Source organism: Myxocyprinus asiaticus, chromosome 16 (assembly GCF_019703515.2).
Source record: "Myxocyprinus asiaticus isolate MX2 ecotype Aquarium Trade chromosome 16, UBuf_Myxa_2, whole genome shotgun sequence".
Classification (NCBI taxonomy): domain Eukaryota; kingdom Metazoa; phylum Chordata; class Actinopteri; order Cypriniformes; family Catostomidae; genus Myxocyprinus; species Myxocyprinus asiaticus.
The window spans coordinates 861-11,481 of record NC_059359.1 but is presented as its reverse complement, the minus strand read 5'-3'; the positions used below and the strand labels follow the sequence as shown (position 1 = coordinate 11,481).

General features: G+C 43.7%; 1 pseudogene; it reads right to left on the bottom strand.

Annotated features, from left to right (window-relative positions):
- Nucleotides 1-2,911: 2,911 nt before the first annotated feature.
- On the bottom strand, nucleotides 2,912-9,708 carry LOC127454029 (taste receptor type 1 member 1-like; annotated as a pseudogene).
- Between the last annotated feature and the right edge of the window lie 913 nt (nucleotides 9,709-10,621).

Sequence of the window (10,621 nt, the reverse complement as noted above, 5' to 3'; positions counted from 1 at the left end):
AAAATTTTCCCACTGTGTTTTGAGGGGCATACGATGGCTGAAAACTTATGAAAGTTTACACATATATTTGTCTTAGGACATCTTTTGATTTGATATTGCAATTCAGCATAGACGTGCCTCATCAGTTCCACAGTGCCCCCTAGTTCGTAAATGCATATTTCATGCCTTTGAAATACTCAAACTCTTGAAACTTTGTTTTTCTTCTCTTATGATCTTATGATCTTGTGCCTGCTTTTTGGCATGATCTAAGTCTTCATTGTTTTTCAAAGTTAACCCTCTGGGGCCTGAGGGTGTTTTGGGCCCTGGAGAAGTTTTGACATGCCTTTTCATTTGTGCTTTTTTCATTTGCTTAAAAACATATTAATAGCTAAAGTCTGATAACACTGTATTCAGCACAAACTGGGCTATGTGAACAACATGTATGTACATGTTTGTATTTTTGAGAAAATAATGTTTATGCATGGTTTTTGAAAAAAACAAAAATTGTAAGTCACTGAAATAAGGCCATATATCATACTAAACATTTGGTCACAATACTTTTGAGAACTGGATCTTGTAGCCTAGAGTTTTTGCTACAAAAATGATGTGAAACCATCCTGATCACTCATTCATACAAAACAATATAGTCATTTAACTTTTGTAAGACACTTTTAGTGTTAGAAAGGCCATGAGGCGTGGATGATCATGCGAGGAGGCGTGGATGATCATGAATATTGATGTGATTCACACCTGAGGAGACAAAGACCCCTCCCCTGAGAGAGAATGAATGTGAGGAAACTTAATGATTGAATGTATTATCTGACTATACATTTTCTTTACATAAAGACTTTACTTAAAAACTTTAGACCTACACTTCCATTTAAAAGTTTATAGCTCTGTAAGATTTTATAATGTTTTTAAAAGAAGTCTCTTCTGCTCACCAAGGCTGCATTTATTTGATCCAAAATACAGCAAAAACAGTGATACTGTGAAATATTTTTACAATTTAAAATAACTGTTTTCTATTTGAATATATTGTCAACTGCAATTTATTCCTGTGATCAAAGCTGAATTTTCAGCATCATTACTGCAGTCTTCAGTGTCACATGATCCTTCAGAAATCATTCTAATATGCTGATTTTCTAATATGGGCATATTTACAGAACATTGGACACATTTACACCCGAACAGATATTTGCAAGCACAAGCTTCGGTGATGATAATGAGGCAGCATAAACACTAGTTAAAATATAATCTAAACATTCATATTATTTTTATATCATATTACAAATCATATTGATATCATACAGCATACAATTTAAATACCTGCTTTAGCCGAAACAGCATTTAAATGTAACTAAAACTTGCCTATTAGGACACATTTCAAGTGTCAATACTCTGAATTCTGGCTGGCAAGTCTGGAAGTAGTCCACCTAGTAAAATATGTACATGTTTATATAAAATAGCATGTCAACTAATGTAAGTAAAACTAAATGACTTACTCATCCAGAATTGTATCCTCGGCTGGATCAAGTTGCCCTTCAAAATGTATACGTTCATTGTCAGAGTCCCACTCTTCTTCTGAGGAAAATGTGAACTCTTCGTCATTATCCAGGACCATCTGTAGAGCTTCCTCACCTGTGTAGCATGCCATCTTCCAAACGCGCAGAAAAGTGAATGAATCTGATGATGAAACTTGATGTTTTTTAAGGCATTGTTGTGGGGGCGTTTACCATTTGCATATTTGCATAAGCTGCCTCAGCACATTACCGTATGAATAGCATGCTCTGTTGGTGGGTGTGATCACATTAGCGATAATGAGCTGAGCCAGGAGAAACTGTACATTGCTTTGTTTCATACAGATTACATTGCAGGAGAATATTTGTTTTAAATTGTAATTGTTTTTTTTAAAAGTAGACATTTTAAGCTTTCTTTAGACATATGTTTCATGTTTGTGTGATAAGTATTCGTGGAGTTTCACTTCATCTTTGTGACGTGTTTCAGAAAGATCCTCGTGGAGATAGATTACAGCTGAAAGCGCACCCTGTTTATTTTCTTTATTTTACAAAAGCGCAAGGTTTTGTTGTTATTGTGAGTGTACACAAATAAAAGTGACCCTTTATAGTTTCTAATGATGTCTTACACTTATCTGTATGCCCAAAAATGAAAAAAAATAAATAAAATAAAAAATAATCCAGCAGGACGTGCTGGATACTTGGATGCCTGGTAAAACTTTACACTGTCGAGTGGAAAGTGGTCTTCATAAATAATATATGTTAGTATATCAGTGAAGGAAAATGTATTGATAAGTGTGGGAGTTTTACACAACTTTTTTTTAATACTGTTTAGTTAATAATTAACAAAACATACCCTTGGATTGTTAGATGCCTCCATCGCTATGACCAGCTCTGCTTTGCCTTAACAAAAATGCACGGGATGGCGCTGTGGCATGACATCATCATGTACAAAAATGTCCCATTTCATTGGCCAGGCATCAACAAATAAAACGACTTAATTGTACCCTCCCCTGCCAAACACTGGTCTTGCTTTCTTGCATCAGTATTTACAAGTCCACAAGTGAGTTTTGCTACAGTTTTACGCAAAAGTAGTTGCAAAAGTCAAGGCGTGAAGATTTAAAGTTGCAGGGCCAGAATTGAAAGGTTGTAAGTGCCGATTTGTGGTTGTACTGCAAAAATGAATTAAAGTACAAAAGTTAATGTCCCATTATTGCCCAAGTATGTGTCTGTAAAACACTTCACAGGGAGTACATGGGAAACCAGGTTTCTTCCACTCAGGTAAGAGTTTCTTTAATGGAATAACTTGGGTTTTCACAGAGATGCCACAACACGTCAGCTTCACACTTTCATGATACTCTTTAGCTTCACAATATAGACTTTAGCTTCCCAACAAGACTTTAGCTTCACGAAGAGCTTCAAGACCCAAACTCTCTCTCTGGTCTGCTGACGTGTGGCTTTTTTATGCTGCTCTCGCCATGCTCACTGTAATTAGAGACAGGTGATAGACATAATTTAGCTAAGTTGCAAGCGCTCTTAACGCTTTCTCTCTCTCCGGATGGACACTTGACCACGCCCCCGCTGCCACATATCCCCACCACATGACTCAGGCTGGGGAGGCATCCGTCCTGCCTACCACCCCCCCCCCCTTTTCTGGAAAGGAAGTCGGCGGCAGCCATCTGCGCTCCCGGTCTGTGGACCACCTTGAACTTAAACGGCTGAAGAGGCAGATACCAATGGGTGATCTGCACGTTGGTATCTTTCATGTGGTGGAGCCACTGGAGCGGGGCGTGATCCGAACAGAGGGTGAAGGCTTGCCCCAACAGGTAGTATCGGAGAGTGAGGACCGCCCACTCGATGGCAAGACATTTTTTTCTATGGTGCTGTACTTAGTTTCCCTCAGTGAGAGCTTGCGGCTAATGTACAGCACTGGGCGCTCCTCCCCCTCCACCACCTGTGAGAGTACGCACCCAGTCCTCTGTCTGAAGCGTCTGTTTGTAAAACAAAAGGGAAAGAGAAATTGGGTGAATGTAAAAGCAGCCCCCCACAAAGTGCGGCTTTAACTAGCGTGAACGCCTGAGATCCCTTTTTGTGAGATCAGTCAGTGGGCTGGTGACGTCCGAATAATTAGGTACAAATCTCCTATAATAGCCAGCCAGCCCCAGGAACTGTCTCACCCCCTTTTTGGTCTTGGGCCTCAGGCAGGTTGCAATCGCCGCTGTCTTATCAATTTGGGGACACACCTGCCTGTGGCCCAAGTGGAACCCCAGATACCATACCTCCACCTGTCCAATTGCACATTTCTTGGGGTTTGCTGTGAATCCCACTTGTCGCAGCGACTTAGAACTGCCCTCAGATGCTGCATGTGCTGCTGCCAGTCATTGCTGTAAATGATGATGTCATCCAAATAGGCAGCGGCGTAGGCAGAGTGTGGTCTGAGGATTCGGTCCATGAGACTCTGAAACGTAGCCGGGGCCTCAAACAAACCGAACGGAAATGTCACAAATTGGTGTAATCCAAACGGTGTGGAGAAGGCACTGCATCCAATTCTTCCCGAACAATTTTCTTTTTGTGCACGGGTAATCGGTAGGGGCGGCTACGTACCACGACTCCCGGCTCGGTCTCGATGTGGTGGTGTTGAATGAGGTTCGTACAACCCGGTAGAGGAGAAAACACATCCGCAAACTCCTGTTGCAACCTGTCAACCTCTGCTAGTTGACTCGGCGAGAGGTGGTCTCCGCAAGTGACTGGAGTGAAATGATTATGTTTTGAATCCACCTCTGGCCCTAGCTCCACCCTCTCTGGAACTACTATAGCCAACGTCACAGGGACCGCCTCCCTCCATAATTTCAGGAGGTTGAGGTGGTATATTTGACGTGCGCCCCCTCTATCGGTTCATTTAACCTCATAATCGAGATACCCCACTCATCGTGTGAACTCAAAGGGTCCTTGCCACTTGGCGAGTAATTTAGAGCTCGATGTGGGAAACAATACGAGCACTTTATCTCCCGGTGCAAATTCCCTTAGCTGAGTTCCCCTGTCATACAGTCGGCGCTGTCGTTCTTGAGCTTGGAGCAAATTCTCCTGTGTTAGTTGCCCCAAAGTGTGGAGTTTTGCTCTATGATCAAGAATGTATTGAATTTCATTCTTACTATTTGAAGGTCCCTCCTCCCAGGCTTCGTGTAAGACATCTAGCACACCGCGCGGGCACCGCCCATACAGCAGCTCGAACGGGGAAAAGCCAGTGGAGGCTTGCATGACCTCCCGTACTGCGAATAACAGGGGGTCGAGCCATTTATCCCAATTTCTAGCGTCCTCGTGCACAAACTTCCGAATCATGTTTTTAAGGGTTTTATTAAATCGTTCCACCAGGCCATCCGTTTGTGGATGGTACACGCTGGTGCAAATCGATTTAATGCCCAGTAATTCGTACAGCTCGTGTAGTGTCCATAAACGCGGTGCCTTGATCGGTGAGGATTTCTTTCGGAATCCCCACCCGGGAGACAATTTTGAAGAGTGCCTCCGTAACACTGCGTGCTGAGATGTTGCGAAGAGGCACTGCTTCTGGATATCGCGTTGCATAGTCCACTAGGACTAGTACAAAGCGATGTCCACATGCTGACCGCTCTAATGGCCCAACGAGGTCCATTCCAATTCTCTCGAAGGGGACCTCGATCAACGGAAGGGGGCGCAAAGGCGTTTTTGGGGTGGCCGGTGGATTAACCAGCTGACATTCGCGGGATGCCGCACACCACCTGCGGACATTGCCGCCAATGCCCGGCCAATACAAATGGGCTATTAGGCGGTTCAGTGTTTTTCTTTCTCCTAAATGACCTGCCATAGGATTATAATGAGCCGTCTGGAACACCATTTCCCGACAGCTCCGCGGTATCAAGAGCTGGGTTGTATCTTCTTTTGTTTGAGCGTCCTGCGTCACTCTATACAACTGCTCATTTATAATTGCAAAATTGGGATATGAAAGTGCGACATTCAGCTGGAGTTGTTGACCATCGATCACTCTCACTTGGTCAAAGGCGTGCTTCAGGGTTTCGTCCCGTGACTGCTTCAAAGTAAAATCCCCCTCGGGGAACTCCCTGAAGATGGGAGGGGCTGCAGCCTCTCTTTCCCTCTCGTCATTCTGATGTGGAGCTGACGAGGACGGCCCCAGCTCCGCCTCCTCTGCCAGAGCATCGCATATTTCACATCTCCTTATTTCAGTGCTGGACCCATCTGCACAAATTCCTTTTAACAAATTTCTAAAATCAGGCCAATCAGTCCCCAAAATCAGCGGATGGGTGAGGCTGGAACTAACCACAGCCTCCACTCTACGCTTTTTCCCCCAAAATTGAATCACAAGGGTCACCACAGGATACTGGTGAATATCCCTGTGCACACACTTCACCCTCACCATTTTAGCTGTGCCCAAAGCCTCGAGTTGAACCAAGCATTGGTGGATAGTGGTTTGATTACAACTGGTGTCCACCAATGCTCAGTGAGTACCCCCCTTGACACTGACCGGTATCCGGTACGCTCCGGCCTGGTCGGGGGCAGCCTGCGGGATGTCAGAGACCCATACCACCATCCCCAGCTCCATCAGAGGGTACTGATCCTGGAAGTGGCCCGGGTCTCTGCACCTCCATCACGCTGGCCCAGGCGCTACGCCCGCACCTGCATCGGCAGACGCCTCCACCTGAGGGGAAAAGCGGCGGGGCATCGGGGAAGGGGAAGGTGTCGGCCCCCACACCCAGGAAGCTGGCTTCGGCGGCGGAAGTCCTCCTCACCTGCGTGGGGCAGGAACTGGCCCTGGGGAGAGAGCAGAATGAGAGGGAAGAGGGGAGGGGACAGAGACATGGGAAAACACAGAGGAAGGAGAGAGGGAGTAGGAGGGCTCGTCTACCCTCGGGATCACCGCCACGTGGTCCTCTGCAAGCCGGACGGCTTCCTCCAGTGACGTCGGGCGGTGGCACTGGACCCACTCCGCCGTCCCTTTTGGCAGTCGGTGTACCAGCTGTTCCAGTACCACCTGGTCAATGATCCCCTCGATGTCGCGGTCCCCTGCTAGCAGCCATCTCCGGCAGTCGTCTCGGAGCCATTGGGTGAAGGCAAACGGGCGGTCAGACTGCAGGCTCCAGAATAGTTGGCGATTCTCTTCCGGACTCCAGCCAACCCGTTGCAAGATGGCCTTTTTTAGATCCGTGTATGCCAGGAGACTTGTTGCCGGCAGTTGTTGAGCCGCGAGCTGGGCTTCCCCACTGGCCAGGCGGCCAGCCCCAGATCTCAGTGGTGCATTCGAAGAGGTCCAGCAACGCTTCTGGGTCATCCGCCGCCCCCATCTTCTGTAACGTGGGCAGGGGACAAAGGGGCGGTGGTGTCCAGGGTCGTGCCTGGAGTGGTCTCCTGGCTGAGGAGGCTCCGGTTCGCATGCCGGTCCTCTGCTTGAGCCCATAGGATCTCAAAAAAACAATGATCTTTGTCTTGCCGGAGCTCAAGCATGGTTTGTTAGTGGGCCTGGTGTAGGCCAGCGAGGGATTGGAGGATCTCTGCCAACTGGGAGGACTCTAAAGTGCGACACCCTTCCATCTTCAAATGGATCCTGGGTTTCAGGCACCAGTGTAAAAGACTTTCACAGGGAGTACACGGGAAACCAGGTCTCTTCCACTCAGGTAAAAGTTTCTTTAATGGAATAACTTGGGTTTTTACAGAGATGCCACAACATGTCAGCTTCACGCTTTCATGATACTCTTTAGCTTCCCAACAAGACTTAAGCTTCCCAACAAGACTTTAGCTTCACAACAAGACTGTAGCTTCATGAAGAGCTTCAAGACCCAGACTCTCTCTCTGGTCTGCTGACGGTGTGGCTCTTTTATGCTGCTCTCCCCATGCTCACTGTAATTAGAGACAGGTGTTAGACATAATTTAGCTCAGGTGCAAGCGCCCTTACCACTTTCTCTCTCTCCGGACGGACACTTGACCACACCCCCACTGCCACAGTTGTATTTATGTGAATGTCATTTTACACATTTGTGACTACTTGCCTGCAATTGTGAATTCAGAACACAAGCTTTGAATTATTGTCTGTGAGTGCACATCACAACATTAAACTTCCATTTTTTATTTTATAAGTTTTCACATTGGTGCTGTGAGTGTAAATTTCAACTTACGAGTACAAATATTTATTGTACAAGTTCTCAAATCAAATATGAGAGCTCTTGAGTTTTGCTACTGATTTACCTTCATAAAAATGTGTTATTAAATTAATCTAGATAGCTAAATGTTTAAAAAAGGCTCACCAAGAAAGATAACTTACAGAACCATTGTTACGCCAGGGAAAAAGAGAGCTCTTGATGGTAAAGGTAATTTCTGGATATGTATCATATGTGACCACCATCTCAAACCATGGAGGATTTCTTTCAGCATGCCAGAGCACGATTGAGTAATTGATGGTTGGATCACCATTGTCATCATATTTCACCTGACGGCCATTGAGTGGAAAATGTAGCTTCTTCATTTCAGCCAGAAGCTGTAAAGTGCAGTGAATATGAACAACTTTAATGAATAACTTTAAAAGCAAATAAATGACCACTTTTATTTTATAACTCACATCTAAATAATGTTTGTCTTAATGTTTATCTAAATTTTAAGTTGAAATTATATATAGTATGAATAATTTATTATGTAATAATTAAGTCTTACCATGTATGGCCTAACCGTTGTATTTTTGTGGCATTCATTCATGTTGCACTGCAGAACTTTATGCAGAGCATGAGCTATGGTATATATGGCAGCATAGACAGAAAAGGAGAATGTGGGATTTTAATTTATAATTTCCTCTGCAGTCAACGATGTGTAGCTCTCACAAGCTTGATTACAGGTATAACTCTGGACTTCAACACTATAATTATTGTGAACATCTGATGCTCTTTTGACTTTATAGATGAATTCATCAAAATCTGGGCAATGTTAATAATTTCTCTGTAATGCCAATAACTGTACCAATTTTCTCAATTCCTGGCTCTCTTGGAACTGTTGATCCATAGACCATGCTTGACTTGCAATCCAAACTTTAAATTGAATGTCGCTCTCTATGGCAGCTTTGATTATGTTTTTTGCTTATTGTGTTAAAGCAAAAACCACAATTACATTGATTTTGAGCAAATCAATCTTTTTAAGTGCTAGATGGTAGTTTGCCTCTAGGTAAAGAGCCTTTTGATAGGCCAAACAAATGCCAGTATTGCTAATATACTTGTTAAACTGTCTCAGGCCATCCTCACTGTAAGCGTCCTGGCTACCAAGAAAGGCAACCCAGTTCCATCCAAACCATTTTATGATGCAAATAATCATGTGAATCAGGTCTTTGTTGCTGGGGATTTTTCTTATAAAAGAGGGATACTGAAATGTATCACTTAATGCATAGCTGGTAGCTCCATAATTCACCTTTAAGAGAAGAAAACACTATTTTATAAACAATTCTTTTAATACTGTATATACTATATATATTTATCCATCATTTAAATATGGTACAGCCTGGTAGTCCTGAATGTAAAAAACAAAACAAAAAACTAAATAAAAAACAAAACAAAACAAAACATAATTTACCATTGGTATAAGGTCCATTGTGAACAATGATGCAATCGTCATAGTTCTTGTGCTTCCATATGGTCCTGTTAAAGCAATCACTTTAAGCTGATGGTCACTGAACATTTCTTTAGGTTTTATTGATCCATTCTCTGCGATAAAACTGAAAACTGCTGGGAAATTCTTTGTTGCAGAACAAGTTAGAGTTATTGATGTCCTCAACAGCAAACCTCATCACTTGGAACATCTGATAGCCAGATACTGAGAATGTGTGCCTAGAAAGCATGAGTAAGGACGTTAATTGCACTTAATTGAAGCTTAATCTTAGAAATGTCACTTGCAAATTAAATGCTGCTTCAATTTACAATACTGACTAGTGATAACAGACTCAGTATTAGCATCCAGTTGATGGCAGGTTTGATAAACCTACCTTATGAAAAAGCAAAAAGGTCCTTGTTTACCTAGAACATTCAGTGGCCTCTGGACTGGACAGGGGTGTAGCATGTTCCACTTCATGTAAAACAAAAAGACCACCCAAAAAGTAATCTCCCTCCAAGCTGAACTCAGATGATGAGCAAGAGACTTTGAAGAAACAACTAGTAAAGCACAAAAGGAAAGTGTAAATGCTACTCTGAAGCATGATTGAATTAAAATGGACCGTTGGTCGTGAAAAGGGTATGTGCAGGTCAAGTGTTGTCCAGTTGACCACGAAAACCCTATAAGCCCAAATGCCCATTATATTGCATCACTTCCTCCTCGGGGTGCCAAGGACCGCCCCCACGACCCACGGAGCCACTAAATGGCCCCTTACCAGCTTTTTTGGGGAAAAAGCCCACGGAAGCGAGCCTTTGATTGGCCGACCGCAGGGGCGTGTTCAGGAGGGGGCGGGGCAGACCACGAACACACTATTTGTCCACCTTCCCACTATACTACAGAACTTTGTCCCTGGGGGTCCACGGACCCTGGGGGGGTGTCCTGGAGGGGGCAGGGCTGACCAAGAACACACTATTTGTCCATTTACCCACTAAATTGAACAACTTTCTCACTGTTGGTCTGAAGACCCTCTGTGTGTCCGGGAGGCAGTGGGTCTGTCCAAGGAAAAATTATTTGTCCCCTTTGACCATGTTAAAATATGTATGATTTTCAAGTGGGTGCAGTAGCAATTTAATTCACTTGTGTGCGACGGTGGTAGATCTAATCACTGACAATTATGAAAAAGAGAGGAGGTGACACTCTGACATGCTGTCACCACCAACATACTACATGTCCATTTCCAATTTATTGTATAGGTGAATTAACCCTAAGTCCACCAACATACTAAATGTCCATTTTCAATTTATTGTATTGGTCTATTGTGTCCATCAACATACTAAAGGTCCATTTCCAATTTATTATATTGGTCTATTACCCCTGTGTCCACCAACATAATAAATGTCCATTTCCAACTTATTGTATTGGTCTATTACCCTTGTGTCCACCAACATACTAAATGACCATTTCCAATTTATTGTATTGGTCTATTGTGTCCACCAACATATTAAATGTCCATTTCC